The 16,944-nt window shown below is 42.5% G+C and overlaps 1 long non-coding RNA gene across 1 annotated transcript; it reads right to left on the bottom strand.

The window, feature by feature from the left end:
• Window positions 1-7,658: 7,658 nt before the first annotated feature.
• On the bottom strand, window positions 7,659-9,927 carry LOC134483337 (uncharacterized). Its single transcript, XR_010060192.1, has 2 exons — window positions 9,454-9,927; window positions 7,659-8,413 (listed from the first exon to the last, which is right to left on the bottom strand). It is a non-coding gene; the product is annotated as an uncharacterized LOC134483337 (long non-coding RNA).
• Between the last annotated feature and the right edge of the window lie 7,017 nt (window positions 9,928-16,944).

The raw sequence follows: 16,944 nt of genomic DNA, 5'->3' as shown, positions 1-16,944 counted from the left end.
CACATCCCCAAAATAAATTCACTGCCATTTAATAAAGATAGAGACCACCCACCTAGACAAGATAAAATTGACCTAGTCCATCTTCCTCCCTTGGCTCCTCCCTCCTTCCTGGACTTTTCCACGCCTACCCTTCCTTCTCACCCAATGATAGGTTTCACCTTATCTTGGACCCTCCTTGCTGCATTATGACATCGTCATACAGGGACTGTACTCAGTTCAATGGTTGGCTGTGAGCATCCAAGCATGTGCCTCTGTGTTTGTCACGCTCTGGCAGAGCCTCTCATGAGACAGCTATATCAAGCTCCTGACAATGTGCACTTCTTGGCATCCACAATACTGTCTAGTTTTGGTGTCTGTATATATATATATATGTGATGGATTCTGGGGAAGCGGGGGTGGGGGCAGTCTCTGGATGGCCTTTCCTTCAGTCTCTGCTCCACACTTTGTCTCTGTATCTCCTCCTTTGAGTATTTTGTTCCCTCTTCTAAGAAGGACTGAGGCATCCACACTTTGGTCTTCCTTCTTCTTGAGCTTCGTGTGGTCTGTGAACTATATCTTGGATATTCCAAGCTTTGGGGCTAATATCCACTTATGTGAGTGCATATCATGTGTGTTCTTTTGTGATTGAATTACCCCACTCAGGATATTTTCTAGTTCTATCCATTTGCCTAAGAATTTCATGAAGTCATTGTTTTTAATAGCTGAGTAGTACTCCACAGTGTAAACGTACCGCATTTTCTGTTGTCATTCCTCTGTGGAAGGATATCTGGTTGTTTCCAGCTTCTCGCTATAATAAATAAGGCTGCTATGAACATAGTGGAGCATGTGTCCTTGTTATATGTTGGAGCATCTTTTGGGTGTATGCATGGAGTCCCATGCAACACGGAAGGGTATGTCATTAGCATATTAACAGGCTCCGCTAGTATTGGGCCATTATCAAGCAGTCAAGTCAGTAGCCCAGCAGTAAAGGACAGCAATTTGTAGGGGAAGCCAAAAGGCCTCTAAGAAGGCCAAGATTTTTTAATATCCTTTTTTCCCAGCAGTGAGGAGCCCTTATAGATCATACCAAGACATGTCTCATAGTAAAAAAAAGTACCAACTGGCAGTCTATGTATATGGTGCTGGACTTTCCTTTTCCCCATTTGAGAGCCTGGGTCAGACCAACCAGTTCTGTTTTCTACCTGCCTTGGGTCCAAATTGATTCAGTAGAAGTAACTACTGCAGCTCCCACCTGATCTCATTTTTCATCTTGGGACAATCGTGAATGAGCACCAGTGGGTGGTCACCGGGAAAGAGGGTAGTAGGATGGATAGCGGTGGGTTTCTCAAACCTAAGTCAAGCATGGGCCAGGAGTAGAGCCTGGTACTAGCTCAGTCATCAGAGAGCAGCATTCTGGTGCTCCTCATAGGAGGGCCTCCAACCATGTCGTGTTGTGTTGCAAATATAAGATCTTGACCCAAAGTTAGTTTGTTTGCTTTACTGCATTTGTTAGAAACACTCAGCGAGCCCCAAACAAAGCACGCCATGCAGCAGGTCTCACGGAAGTTTATTGGGAGGGGAAATAGAGGCAGCCTCTAGGAGAGGGAGGAGAGAAGAAAGGAGGGGACGGGGAGAAAGAGGCTTGTAGAAAGAGACATGCGACAGGGGACACGATGAAAAGGGACAGACACAGGAGTGAAGACGCCACCTCTTGGGCTGCTAGAGATGATGTGTCTAGCTGCTTGGTCCCTCGAGAGCTGGCTGTGAAGATGCCTGATTATCCTAACATCACTTCTAGCTGTCCATGGATGTGCCTGATTGCCAACAGTATTACATTAGCTCTGGTCGCTATAGTTCTTAGGTGGGCCATCCTGTGGCTACAGGATACAGTCATCACAGAGCATTTGTTTCCACGGCCCCAAAGTTTGAGTTAAAATTTCTTTTGTCTGAAAATTTCAGGGCCGGAGTGGAAGTAAGAGCTGTTTTTAACCCATGCCCCCACCCTCAGATAGTAGCCAAGGTAAGTAACCGTCTACAAACTGGGCTTTCTATGCAATAGAGAACTGATTGGGATGAGACCTTCTGCATAAACTGAAAGCCACTGTCCTCTTCTCTGATGATAAGAAGCAATTAGACACACAGATACTCAGCAACTGGGATCCACTTATACCTTTACTTTTTTTTTAACTTTTATATCTCTTTTTCTAATATCTGGGGCTTAGTAGGTGACAGAAGAATCTTTCTAGTGGCTGTCTTTAATCTCTCTCTCTCTCTCTCTCTCTCTCTCTCTCTCTCTCTCCTCTCTCTCTCTCTCTCTCTCTCTCTCTCTCTCTCTCTCTCTCTCTCTCTCTCTCTTTTAAGTACCGAGGAAAATGGCTGAAAACCTCCTTTGGTCAGCGTTGGCAGGAGGGGAAATGTGTTTTGTTCAGGCTGCATTATCTGGCCCCAATCCTCTGCCCAGCCCTAGGCAATTTTGTCTGTTTACTTATTTATTCAAAGAATGGTGGTTTTCGCCAACCACTGGATGAAAAAGACACATCAATTATGAAAGAGGAAGGAGTAGAACTTTTCTTTTCCTTCTCGCTCAGTCCAGTGGAAATTATGCCCTCTCCTAAGGCTAATTAGAGTAGGCACAGCGTGGAGGGTGGAGGAAATGCTCACCTGGGGAGACTATGTCCCCCTCCCTGTATGTATTCTGCTTACAAGGCAGGGGGGCCTGAGTGAGACCAGCCCTGACTGTGAGCTGGAGTCCAGCAATAAAACAAGCAAGTGCTCCTGCTCCTACAGCGGGGCAGGTGGAGAGGGTTTGGAGGAGTGGGAGTGGGGCAGCTTGGGTGACCTGGCAGAGCCAAAAGGATTCCATCCACAATGGAATTGGGCACAGGCCATAATCCAAGGAGTTCTTACACCAGAGAAAGTCATTAGTCAGTATAGAACTGACAGAAACACATAGAAAGACACACACACACACACACACACACACAAACACACATACATGAACATGCCCACATATACATACATTCACATACACACACATACACACACACTCACAGATACTCTCACACACTCACACACACACACACACACAAACACACATACATGAACATGCCCACATATACATACATTCACATACACACACATACACACACACTCACAGATACTCTCACACACTCACACACTCACACACACACATACTCTCACACACACACTCACACATACTCTCACACACACACACACTCACACACACACAAACATACCACTAACCCACACATATACACACATACACACTCACATACACACAAACACATTTACACATACTCTCACACATTCACACATACACACACATGAACACACACACGAACACACACATGAACACACACACATGAACATGCATACATATACACACATACACACTCACACACATATACATTCACACATATTCTCACACACTCACACTTACACACACACACGTGCACTCGTGCACACACGTGCACACACACATACAGATGCAGTGAAGACAACCGTGTTGGCCACCACATTCATACAGCTGTATAGAGAGGAGGACCCAGTGACGTCTCACATGGATCCCAGACACTGGGTGAGCAGCGAGGTGCCTCTCCTATGTGTTCCAACAGAAGGCAACTTAACGAGCCTTATCTCCAGAGGTGACAGACCAGGTGGCTCTAATTATTTTCCTTTTGGGGTGGAGACATCAGCCCTTTCTGAAGCATTAGGCAGAGATTAGTCAAAGGGAGCCTTAGGGACCTGGAACATCTCAGATTATGCACCCTTTCCGAGTCCCCTGACCATCCTGTTCTTCCAGGATCCAAGGGACTCAGATTCCCATTTTCTTGAGGTCTAGTCTCTGGATCTTGGTGGGACATCCAGAAATAAAGACACACACATATACACACACACACAGACACACACACTCACATAAACATACATGCACATACACACACTCACATAAACATACATACACATACACACACTCACATAAACATACATACACATACACACACGTATACACACACACACTCTCACATAAACATATACACACTCACATCACACACATACACATACACACACACACACACACACACACACACACACACACACACACCAGCTAATTTTGATATGCCTTGACTATCTCAATGGCTGGGCATTTCTAATCCTCCCTGCAGCTAGCATACACTCTCCCCTCCAACTTTTCTGAGTTAACTTGATAAATCAACATTTCATCTCTGCTACCCCAGACCCAATCGGGGGAGTGGCCTCTAGGACCATTTTCCAGGATTCTTCCATGCCAATGGGCCCTTAAGTTTTATCTTTCTCTTCCCAGTCATGTCTAAAGGACATGGGGGTGGGGGAGGGACCCTCAGGTCTGGAAGCATAGATTTTGGGAGCCAAACTAAGACAAAGCGTTAGAACCAGTCCCCAGCATTTCCCTCATAGCTCAAGAAGTCCAGCACCAAGACGGTCACTCTGACCTTTACTGTCAGACATGCTTGCAGAGGCAGTCCTCACCAATCAATGTTTTAGAGGGAGAAAAGAGGCCATATTCACATGACAGAATTGACCACTGTCAGCATGCCTTCCTGAAAATCAACAAAGAGCTCTAGAATCCAGTCACTGAGCAGATCTTGATGCTGGAAAAACTGCCTTACACAGTAACTTACTTGGTCACTTTGCAGCTCCCAAAAGAAGGGGGGGGTGTCTTATTAAGGGGGAATGCATATCTAGTAGGAGGCCATCAGTCTTGGGTAGGTCTTAATTTTTGATATACTAAAGATTGGAAATTGAAATATATATATGTGTGTGTGTGTGTGTGTGTGTGTGTGTGTGTGTGTGTGTGTGTTCTAAAACGATGCAAGTTCAAATGGAAAGCAGTGTTCTCTTCGAGTACAAAGCAATCTAATCCTGAATGACATATCAGGTTGGTTGATTGACTGATTGATGGAATGATGGGTTGAAGATTGGCGCTAAGGCCTTGTGCACACCAGGCAAGCACTCTGAGTAATATAGTCAACCATTTGTGTTTCTCAAGCACAAGCACACTTTGCACTTGTGATCGTTCTGCCTCTGCTTCCCAAGTGACTGGGATTAAAAACCTATACTAGCTGGCCTGGAGAAAGCTAACTCTTACATGCGTATGGAAAACCTACCACCACTCACTGACTTCTCCCTGAAAACGAAAGGAAATGGCAACAGCAAAACTGGAGCGCAAGCCCCATGTGAACTGCTAGGTAAAAAATGTAAGCTTTAAAGCCAACATCCGTGAGGAAATCACGCTGCCTCCCACAAGCACTGCTGGAAGGTGCTCCAGAGGGCTGGGCACCCACGTGTAACCAACCTGAAGGCAGCTCCGGCAGTTGTGTGCCCATGGGCTCTGTGGCTCTAGAAGGAAAAGAATGCACAGGAGAGGAAAGAATTGTTTCCTGAGGACCAAGATCCTCCACAGATAGAACTCAGCCAAGTGGGAGGTCACAGTAAAAGATTGAGAAACCTAACACAGAAGAAATCCACAGAGCCTCCAACATGATTGATCACATCAGGGACGTGAAAAGAGTATACTTCATTATATTCTTGTGGGAAAACGCTTTATTCATACCCTGTGTGATCCTAGACCCCCATGCAGCCTTTAAAATGGCATTACTACCCCTGCTAATCCTTCTGTAAATGCTTTGGGCTTTGCTACATAGATTGATCACCTGTGGGAATGACCGTTTTCTTTGTCCGTGTCTATATCTGCATTTTTTACCTCCTTTCTTTTCCTTACTCCTCTGGGTTGGACTTCCCCTTAGTGGATAGGAAGAACCAGGATAGAAGGCACTCTTGACTGGTCACTTTGAAGGAAATGCTTCATTAAATGTCCATTAAAAGGAAGAAAAAGAGGCAGGTAGAGATTGACTCTGTCACTTTCTACTACCAAGAGACTGGATTTTTAACTGAATCAGTAACAAAACCATAAACTTTTTTTTTTTTTTGGTTCTTTTTTTCGGAGCTGGGGACCGAACCCAGGGCCTTGCGCTTCCTAGGCAAGCGCTCTACCGCTGAGCTAAATCCCCAACCCCCCCATAAACTTTTAACACATTTTTTAAAAAAAATTAGTAAAAACCAGGTGTGGCTGCTCAAGCCTTTAATTCTACTGTTGGGGCAGGAGAGGGGGCAAAGGCAGGAGGATCTCTGATGTTCAAGGCCATCCTGGTCTACAGAGAGAGTTCTAGGACACACAGAAACCCTGTCTCAAAAAAAATTAAAGACTTAACAGGAAAACACATGGGCAAAGGATCTGAGAGGGCAATTCACATATTAAAGAAAATATTTTGTGAAGAACCACAAGGAGTTGAACTTAACCTCATTCATAATCAAGCAATTTCCCAACTAGTGAAGGCTCTAGAGAAACTTCTGCACACATATGACAGGAAATGTATGCATGCACATCTACAACGCTGTAATAGAAAAATACTGCAGACCAGCTCCAACCATCGACTGCACAATCATTGACAAACTGGTACTACTCACATACTGCAGTGGTATGTGGTAATGAAAATTCATGGAGTATGGCAATATTCAAACTGTGGCTACATAAAATATATGCAAATAGCATGCATACTATTTTTCATCAAGAAAAATATTAAATATTTAATGATAAATGTAAACAGTTGCTTATGTATTTCTCAATACTCCACTGTTTGATACTAGGAAAGCAATTTAATATGGACTCACTACCATATATTTTTGCCCATAGGCCAAGGATACTAAGTTTTAACTATGCTATTTCTTTAGTGTCATTTTTGTTGGAAGCAACTATGAAAACTCAGGTAGTATGCTCACTGTATTTCATTTGCTGGAAAAAATAGTAATACAAATGTATTGTCTTAGTTAGGGTTTTACTGCTGTGAATAGACACCATGACCAAGACAACTCTTAAAGGACAGCATTCAATTAGGGCTGGCTTACAGGTTCAGAGATTCAGTTCAGTATCATCATGGTGAGAGCATGACAGTGTCCAGGCAGGCATGATGTAGAAGGACCTGTGAGTTCTACATCTTCATCTGATGGCTGGAGTAGAAGACTGACTTCTACAAGAGTACTAAAGCCTATACCCACATTGACACAGTTAGTCCAACCAAGCCACACTTATTCCAACAAGGCCATACCTCCTAAAAGTACTACTCCCTGGGCCAAGCATATACAAACCAACACATATATTATTCAGGGTTCTTTGGCTATGATACAATCCTACCATTACAGAGTAGCTGCCTGGTCCCTCAACGCCATTTCTGTGGACTTGAGAATCAAAGGGGCCTGATAAAACCATGCAGAAACTTCCACTATACTGTGTCACAAGTATAAAACTTCTCTGTCACTGACCTCTAAGTCTATGTCTTCTCCAAGCTTTCCCAAAAAATGCTAACAGGCCAGTTTGGCATTGTATCAGTAGGGTCAAATCCCAAACTCTTTGCTGGTACTTAGGGAGAAGAGAGAGACTTCAAATACCCTTAACCTAGTTCAGTAGCTAAGTAGCTCTGTTGATGTGATGTGATCTGAACCCTTCATGGAATGAGTACCCATTCTTCTTATATAAAATAAAAGAATTGTGTCAGCGAGGGTGCAGAGGGTACCTGGAAGAGAATGGGGGACAAGAGACGCGAAGAAGGACGCCAAGACAAGAGTCTGATCAAGGCAGCAATTTTATTTTTTCCCAAGGCTGAATTTATACCATAACAGGGGTAACAGAGAGAGGGGGAAAGTGGGAAACATTTACGCAGGCCAAGGACACAGTACTTGTGTGGTCAGCCGATGTCAACAGGATGTTGGTTTTTCAGAAAGGTTACAGGTTTGTAATATCATTAGTCAGCAGGATGTTGGTTTCTCAGAAAGGTTACAGGTCATCACATTGGGTATCTTGACGTCAGATGTATTTCTCAGCAAGGTCACAATTTTATCATATCATTATTCATCCTAACCACTAGATTTGTACTAGTCTTCTGCAGCTGGCTGGGGATTTTCCATGAACCCCGTCATACTTAACTCTAACTATACTATTAACATCAACAATGGAGGGTTTTAAGGGCATCGCTCCCAACAGAATTGGACACATAGCCTCTAACATTCACTGACTATTTATTACTTACAGATAGAGAACACCGTCTGAGAAGACACAAGGGAGGAATATCCAGATACACCAGACACAGTGAGGATACGGACATCAAACTTACTATGTCATTTTGCAGGTGTATGACTCTTGAGTGATCAAATGAGTGCTGCAGCAGGTGGTGCCTTTCCCTCCTCTTTATCCCTGCATAGCTGATGGCAGACGCACGCATACGACAAAGGGGAAGCGAGGCATCTGGGGTCACTTCATGTTCTTTGTGCTTCTCTTCCATGCTGGGTTAGAGCCCACCAGGCAGAGGCAATAGTGAGAGATCTGGAACAAAGAATAGAGGCGAGCCATTTCTATTCCTCCAGCAAGCACACACATCAGAAATGGAGACATCAGAAATGGAGTTTGACAAGCCTCTCAAAAAATGCTTCTGAGAATCACGAATATCCATGCGATTAAAAAAAAAAAGTCAACAGCACCAGTCCCAATGACTCCCTCGACTTTCGAATTTGGACGTTATATTTTTGCATGTGTGCTTAAAGCACCTAGTATCTTTCAGTCCTTCCTGCTTAAAAAAGCTGTTCTGGTTTCTCTTAGCCTAACTAAACCCTTCAACTAAAAGAAGTAAATCAGAAAGAAAAGAAAAGCCTAAAGAAGTTTTAATTTCCCTTAGAAGATCAAACTTTAATTGTAAAAATGTAGCAGCACATTGTGACTCTCAGAATTACGTTGTAATTCTCACCATTTACCTTGGGGCTACCGTGAAAATCGCTATAAAATCACTAAATAAAACAATACCATTTTAAAAACCCAGGACCAAGGAGATGGTCCAGGCAGTAAAGTGCTTCCAGTATAATTATGAGGACCCAAGTTCAATCCCACAGAAGTCATGTAAAGGAAAACTAGGAATAGCAGTGAATCTGTAATCCACTGCTACGGAGGCAGACAGAAGAATCCTTAGGGCTTGCTGACCAACCAGTCTAGAAATCTGCCTACTCCATGTTCAATAAGGTACCCTGAGAAAGGTACCCACGCATAGTCATGAACATGAATATGTGCGTGTACACTCAGGAACAGTACACACACCCACGTGCGCACACACACACACACTCACACACACACTGACATGCACACACACACACACTGACATGCACACACACATGCACACACACACACACTGACATGCACACACACATGCACACACACACACACTGACATGCACACACACACACACACACACACACACACACACACACACACACGCACACACCATTTCATGGGTAAGCTTTCTGAATGAGCCTACTCTTCCTGCTTTAGCTTGCATAACACAAAACAAGAGGTGTCAGCAAGACGAGACTCCTCACCGGAACCATGAGGAAGAAGCCTTCAAGATCATTTAAGTTGTCGGTGCGGTTCTGTGCCCCGTGTTTGCAGCACGCACCCCTCCTTCTGCACCATCCCAACCTCTGCTCTTTGCTGCCAAGATCTGCTCACACTCCACCGCCTGCTTCTACTTTCCACTTGGCCCCTGCAGCAACAGACCAGTGGGGTCGAGTGTCAGCATGTCTCTCCTCTGACTCCAGCCAGAGAGAGGGCTCTGTATTTAGCCAACTGAACAACCAGACGGATTCCACCCAGATAACCCAGGGTCACGTCCTCATTATAATTCATTTTTAATTATATCCGCAGAGTCTCTTTTATTATGTAACGTGTTCATCAAAATTAGAGAAATCACAGAGCAGCACATGAGTGTGCGGGCCGAGGAGCCGGCCATCAATGCAATCCGAATCTATTTCCATCTCATTTATTGATCATACTTTCTCATATTGGTTTGTGGACAGTTCTTTTGTTTTAAAAAAAACCTTTTAAAAACAAGGTTTTATTTTTAATTCTCTGGGTGAATTAAAAATATGGTATGGGTGTGGGTGAAGGTTCTCAAGGAGGTAAGAAGAGTGGGATCTCCTGGTGCTGAAGTAGCAGGTGGTTTGAGTGACGTGCCTTGGGTGCCAGGAACTGAACACAGATCCTTTTAAGAGTGGGCACTCTTAATTGCTAAGCCTGGTTCCTGGGAACACTTCAAGTAGAGGAGAGGGAAAGAGGGAAGAAATTACCAATGCAAACAAAGAAACAACAACACAGACTCAGTACCTGCAGAGAGCAAGTCCTGCAAGATTTGCACGTGCAGGTCGGGGACAGTGGACGTCTTTCAGGGGTAGCCCCGTAACTGTTTCATTTCAAAGTGAAGATGCTAAGCCTACTTCTTCCCCACCAACCAATCACATATGCTAACCTATTAACTGTGTTCTCCCTTCCAACACACCTATCACAAACCCAGCGAAACTGGAAATGTAGTACGCCTCTAAAAACTCCATTTGAGCCAAAGCCTCTTCTAAACTGTAAGGAGGATTGAAGATTTCCCTTTTAGATCTAAAAGGGAAGCATCTGAAGGATGTGAAGACATGACCAATCGCTTTGAATGGACCATTTTGTTGTTGTTTAGCTCTATAACAGAATAAGATGTATCACCTGAGAGAATAACATGGATTGTCCGAGGATTTTCACCCAGGAAGTAATCTTTGGGTTTTTTTTTTAACTTTTTATTGATTCCTTGTGAATTTCACATTATGCAGCCCAATCCCATCCATCTTCCCATCCCATCATATCTGCCATCTGCCCTTGCAACCTCCACCCAAAAAGAAAACAAAAAATAAAACCAAAAAAATCATCTAGCCATGGAAGCTGTGATGTGTCACTGTGTGTCACTGTGTCAGTGTGTCACACAGCACACCCTTTTGCCCAAACAGCTTCACTTGCAAATGCTCATTGCAAGGAGTCATATTGAGGTCAAATATTTCTGATCATAACATCTACCCTACCATACAAACCTGGAGACATATTTGCGCTTTGATGTGGAACAATTAGAAAACGATTAGGATCTTTTGTCCAAAACCTGTAGATCTAATAACACAAACTATTTTTCCTCTCTAGTTCTGTTTTTCCCAGCCCAGTTTTTTTTTCTTTTTGTTGCCTTTACAACATAGAAAAGGATAGTTTGGAAAAAGTCCTTTTTACAGTCTCAGGTCCTTTGGTTTCCATTTATTCATAGGGGGCAGTGGGGTATATAAACATCTTACGAGCAACATACGTGAATAGCTTGTGTGCTTTTACCTGGGCTACAACAGGAACCACAGAAACTCAAAGTAAAGTGATACGATTTCTTAACAATTGAAACTCGTATTGCAAAATAAATGTAGTGGTTTTCACTTCTCGGTGAAAATGCACGCGTCAGTCTCCTGTTGCTATTCTAGTCGAGTGTCAGGTGACCTTTAAAAGGCATGTTGATATTTATTTGATGCGAGGTCATTTTATGTTTAGAATGTTTATTGCAAATGGGTTAACCATGTTCAGAAAAGACCTCAAGGCAATCATTTATAGGAATAGCACTGACGACCTTGCCAAAATCGTACACTCTAAAATACCTATGGGTTTTGCTTATGTGAAAAGGTTCTTTAAAATAATGAATAGTCTTAGCTTGCGGCCACGCTAAGATGAGAATTTTCATATCTCTGACCCTAAAAGTATGTATTGATATTCCAGGACCAACTCTGCAAGCATAAATGTGCCAAAGTGTTTAAAAACAATCTCACTGCCTTGGTGTTGAACTTTCCCATTGGCTGAGAATTTTACCTTGGTTACCATATTGAAGAAATTCAAGGTTCAAGGTTCAGAGCCTGAATCCCAAGAGCTACTTAGAGCCTTGCCAGTCACCTTGGTTGCTTTCTGATCTCTTCCCCTTACAGAGGAAGCTGATCAATTTAAATGACACATGTAGAAAGGGAGGGGTAAAGATTGCATGTAATCCATGCCATGTAAGTATATAGTAATAATAATAATAATAATAATAATAATAATAATAATAATAATAATAATAATAAAATATACACTGGACATGAAAATGTAAATATGAACTTTTGTCTTATCAAAAAGCAACAAGAAGCCAGTGCAGGCATCAGAACTGAGTAGATTTTCATAAGCTTTCTGCAGAGACATTCTCTAAAAATCCTTTTATCCAATAGATTATAAGCACTTGAAATATCAGTATCTTTCTTCGAATCATCATTAATTATTTATTATTAAATATAACCACTAATTACTATTTCATTAATAATTGTTAATTAATTTACATCCTGATTGAAATTTGCCCTCCCTCCTGTTCTCCCAGTCCTTCCTCCACCCTACCCCCATTCACTCCTCCCCCCTTTCTCTTCAGAAAAGGGGAGGCTTCCTGTGGAGATCAACCAGCCTTGGCATGTCAAGTTGCAATAGGACCAAGTCCATTTTCCCCTAATGAGGGTAGACCAAAGTAGCCCAGTTAGGGGAAAGGGATCCAAAGGAAGGCAACAGAGTAAGAGACAGCCTCTGCTCCTGCTGTTAGGTGTCCCACATGAAGACCAAGCGCCAAGACTGTTACATATGTGCAGAGGGTCTAGGACAAGCTCATGCATGCTCTCTGGTTGGTGGTTCAGTGGGTACAGGTTAGTTGTTCTTAGGCACCTACTCGTTCCCTCTTGGGGCAGTTCCTCCATAAGCTTGGTTTCTGCCCTATTATCTTGGGGGCATCCTGGGATATTCTGATTTGCTGTTGTCGCTGACTGATGAATCTGCCTATATCCAGCCTTTAGCTGTAGCCAGACCATATCTTCAAAACCACAGCCTGCTCATGTTGCCTCTCTATTTTGAAAGGACCACACTGTTTGTACAGTGAAGTCCTAATATCTAAACAAGCCAGGCTGCCTGACCCACAGATCGCTGCCTCTAGCTTCTGAATGGCTGCCATCCCACCAGGCTACTCAGTAAGTATCACTGTTATCTGTGCACACATCAACTCCCTGATCTATTGCTCTCACTGTTCCAAACTTCTTAACAGAAAGCTTACTCTCTGAGAAGGTCCAAAGCACAGCTGCTCTCAGTTCCCCATATTCAAAGGTGTCACCTCCTTAAGAGTCAGTCAACCTCTGACCCAAATATTATGAAATAACATGTTCTTGTTGAACATAGAAAGCACTTATTTCTTTTCACTGCTTTCCCTAAATGATACAAAATAATAACCATTTATGTGGCATTTAGATTGCAGTAAGTGCTGAATGTTATTTAGAGCTGGTAACATTTCGCATACAAATAGAGATGTTTTTATAGTCAGAGTCTATTATTTTCCATAAGTAATGTAGTTTAATGCATTGTATATATAACCCGTATCAATCTGGGTCTTGATGTCCCTAGATATATGCAAAGGTGCAAAGACATGGAATGCTTGATTGTCTATTTATGCCTCATAATTACTTGTATATTTGAAATTATTTGGGAAGTTTGACAGAGTAGGGTGTCTAATTCATGTAAGTCAGCTGAGATGATTTGGTCTGTTGCCTATTGCCTTCGTTTTCTGCTCCCATGACTGGTAAGCAGTAGACCAGCAGTCCAACTTCCCGCTTAATCTAGACGGGTCAGAATTTCTATCTTTTGCAGCTGATGATTGGTACAACAGACATGACTGGGCTATCATTCTGACACACACCACTCTGGAACTTTTAGAAGCCCATTTTTCTCGATCTCTTTTAAAGGCATTGGTAAAAATAGAATGAAAAAAACCAAGAGATCCCATAGAATAGACTGTGGCTGGGATTGTTTGGTAAGCATGGATGAGACGACTCATGAGGCAAAGGCACCTGATGGCCAAGCCTAACAACCAAAGTTAAACCCCTCAGCCCTACGTGGGATATTGAAAGCTCCGACTGCTGAAAGACATCTTCCGACCTCTACGCATGTGGCGTGGTGTGCACACTTCCCCTCACACAAGTCATACACACAAAAATAAATATAAACAATTTCAAAAGATTGCTGTCTCACTGTTCATCTACTTTCTGGATGGTGTCCTTGGCAGCTCCATGTATGTTGTCTTTATACGCCAAAAGATTCAACAGAAGAGATAGGGATGAACTAAACGTTTGTGTCCTCTGGAAAACCATCTGTTGATACCCAACTCCACTGGGACCGTATTAGGAGATGGGATATTTGGGAGACTAAGAGTTCTTAAAGGTGGGGCACTCATAAAAATTATTAGTGCCTGGATAAAAGAGACACCGGGGTTCTTGCTCAGCCCTTTTCACTGTGTGAGAGAACATAGTAAGTTGTCTGTGTGCCGCTCACAGAAGGGTTCCCACTAGAGTCCAGCTGTGAGGGAGATCTGACCTCAGGCCTCCTGAGGTACATGAATGGGTATCTGCACTCTATAAGGCTTCCACTTCATAGCAACTTTTCATAGATTTCTGCACTTAGCATTGTGAATACTAAGATGTATATAGTGTGTTCTCTTGCTTACTCTTTATTACTATAGAGCAAAAGCAAACAAATTGAATCCCCTTATTAATTAATTTAACAAATATTGAATTAAGCACTTCCTATATGTTGTGCACCAAGCTTGTTTAGATCACTTATAAAAATTTGGTCTTTGCAAATGCAAATTCAAAAGGATTAACTGAAAGCAAATATGGAGACAAAAGTACAAGAAACGTTTTAATTTATCTTTCCGTATTCTTAAAAACTAGATTATCCCACAGTATAAAAAAGTATAAATACAAAATGTAAAATAAATTATATCAGTTCACGAGGGCATCTTTTACCTTTTCTCTTCTCTTAGATGATATACTGAGATAGTAAGTTGATTGTGATAGTATTTATTGGTAACCAACAGGATCCATAATCATATAGGAAGCAAATCTCAGAACTTGTGTGAGGAAGCTTCTAGGTTGGGTAAATAAGGTATGAAGACCCACCTTAGATGTTAATGGCACCATTCTATAGGCTGGGGGCCTGGATCACACACAAAGTTAAATAAAAAGAAAAAATGTAAACTGAGCACCAGAATTCTTCTCTGTCTGCTTCCTCCTGACTATCACCTCAAAGTGAGCAGCTGACTTAAGCTCCTGTAGTGGTGACATCTCCACCATGTTGAGTTGTTCCCTGAAACTGTGAGCCAAAGTAATCCCTTCCTTCCTTAAGCTGTTTTGTCTGGTGTTTTATCACAGCAATGAGAAAGTAACCAATATATGGTCAATTGTGTAAAGTGGGGGCAACTAATGGAAACACTCAGTAGCAAGATATTATGCATCAGGCAAATATAAAACTAAACTTGCTATATACAATTAAATTTATTACTGGATGATTCAAATTAATACTGGTATATGCTCAAATTAAAATTTTCACCCAAACTAAACAAAGATATTCAAATATGTACTGCACGTATGAACTTGCTAATATGTTGAGATAGATAGTCTTTCTTAAGAAGAAAAGAAACATCTGAGCATGGCATTAAAATAACAAGCAAATGCTATATAGCCCAGGTTAAAAGCTGCTACAAAAAGGTGAGAGAAAAATTGCAAAAATCACTTTGTCTTTGAGATAGAAGTCAAGTTCAATTCTTTACATCAGCCACGGATCACAAACATTGAGACAATACTGGCATTTTGCTAGACAGGTATTAAAGGAGCAAAGACTGGTACCAAGAAAGGTGGGTCAAACACTGTACAGGCTAACCAATCCCTGGCACTCATCCTTCAAAGCAGATTCAGAGAGAATCGGCACAGTGATCAGTTTCTGAGACTGAAACAAGTGGGATGAGCTGCCTCTTGGAAGGGTCAGTGTTCATCTCTGAAGGAAATGGCAGCACACACATCTCAGAATCTAGGTCAACTGCAACTGTCACCCAAAAGTCAGGACAGTCACTAGAGCCGATGGGTTTAGGAGGTATAACAACAGCAACAACAACAACAACAACAACAGCAACAGCAACAACAACAACAACAACAGCAGCAACAGCAGCAACAACAGCAACAGCAATAACAACAGCAGCAACAGGAACAACAACAACAGCAATAACAACAACAGCAACAGCAACAACAGCAGCAGTCACAACAGCAACAACAACAGTAGCCACAACAGCAACAACAGCAGCAGCAGCAGCAACAGCCACAACAGCAGCAGCAGCAGCAACAGCAGCAGCAGCAGCAGCAACAGCAGCAGCAGCAACAACCACAACTACAACAACAACAACTACAACAATGACAACTACAACAACAGCAGGAGCAACAACTACAACTACAACAACAGAATGCCGATTCCTTTTAACTTTGTATGTCTACTGAAAGCCTTCCTTTCTGGCTAAAGGATGCATTGGGAAGACACAAAACAGCACTCAGGAGCACAGATAAACCTGAGGATCAGACAGTGCAAATGGCAAAGCCCACAACTGTGAGGACACAAGTTGTAAGAACAGTGCTCAAGAATCAAAGGCCTTGAGAGACTGGTCTAATTTGGGTCTTTTGCCTTTTCCATTTGCTAAAGGAAGACATAGAAATTTGACTCAAATTTCTACTGTATCTCCTCAAACCAAAAATGAGCAAATTCCCCTATTGAGACGGAGGCCTTGTCACAGAAGACCACAAGGTAACACACCAGCTGCAACTATGATATTTCTATATCATGTTAGCATCAAATGTCTGTCAGATTTAAGCCCCACCTCACAGGTCAGGTTGGAAACCTTGCTTGTTATGTCTTGAGGTTTCTCCAAACAACCATTCTGCTACACTCCCATAGCCTTGTGCATTGATGCTTTGAGTACCGGGACCTGACATTTTGGACTGTGACCACCTTGTTGACTTGGATATGTGTGTATTTCAATTGCATTGCTCCCTCTGTCTCTTTGCCCATGTGTCTCCTTCCTGCTAGCTCATTACTATATCCAGTTTAAGCTTTGTGTGAAAACATCAGTAAAGTGCTTGTGAGACCAATGCCCCATCTGC

This window comes from Rattus norvegicus, chromosome 19 (genome assembly GCF_036323735.1).
Source record: "Rattus norvegicus strain BN/NHsdMcwi chromosome 19, GRCr8, whole genome shotgun sequence".
In the NCBI taxonomy this organism is placed as follows: domain Eukaryota; kingdom Metazoa; phylum Chordata; class Mammalia; order Rodentia; family Muridae; genus Rattus; species Rattus norvegicus.
The sequence above is the reverse complement of the archived record's forward strand: the minus strand, read 5'-3'. Positions and strand labels throughout refer to the sequence as shown.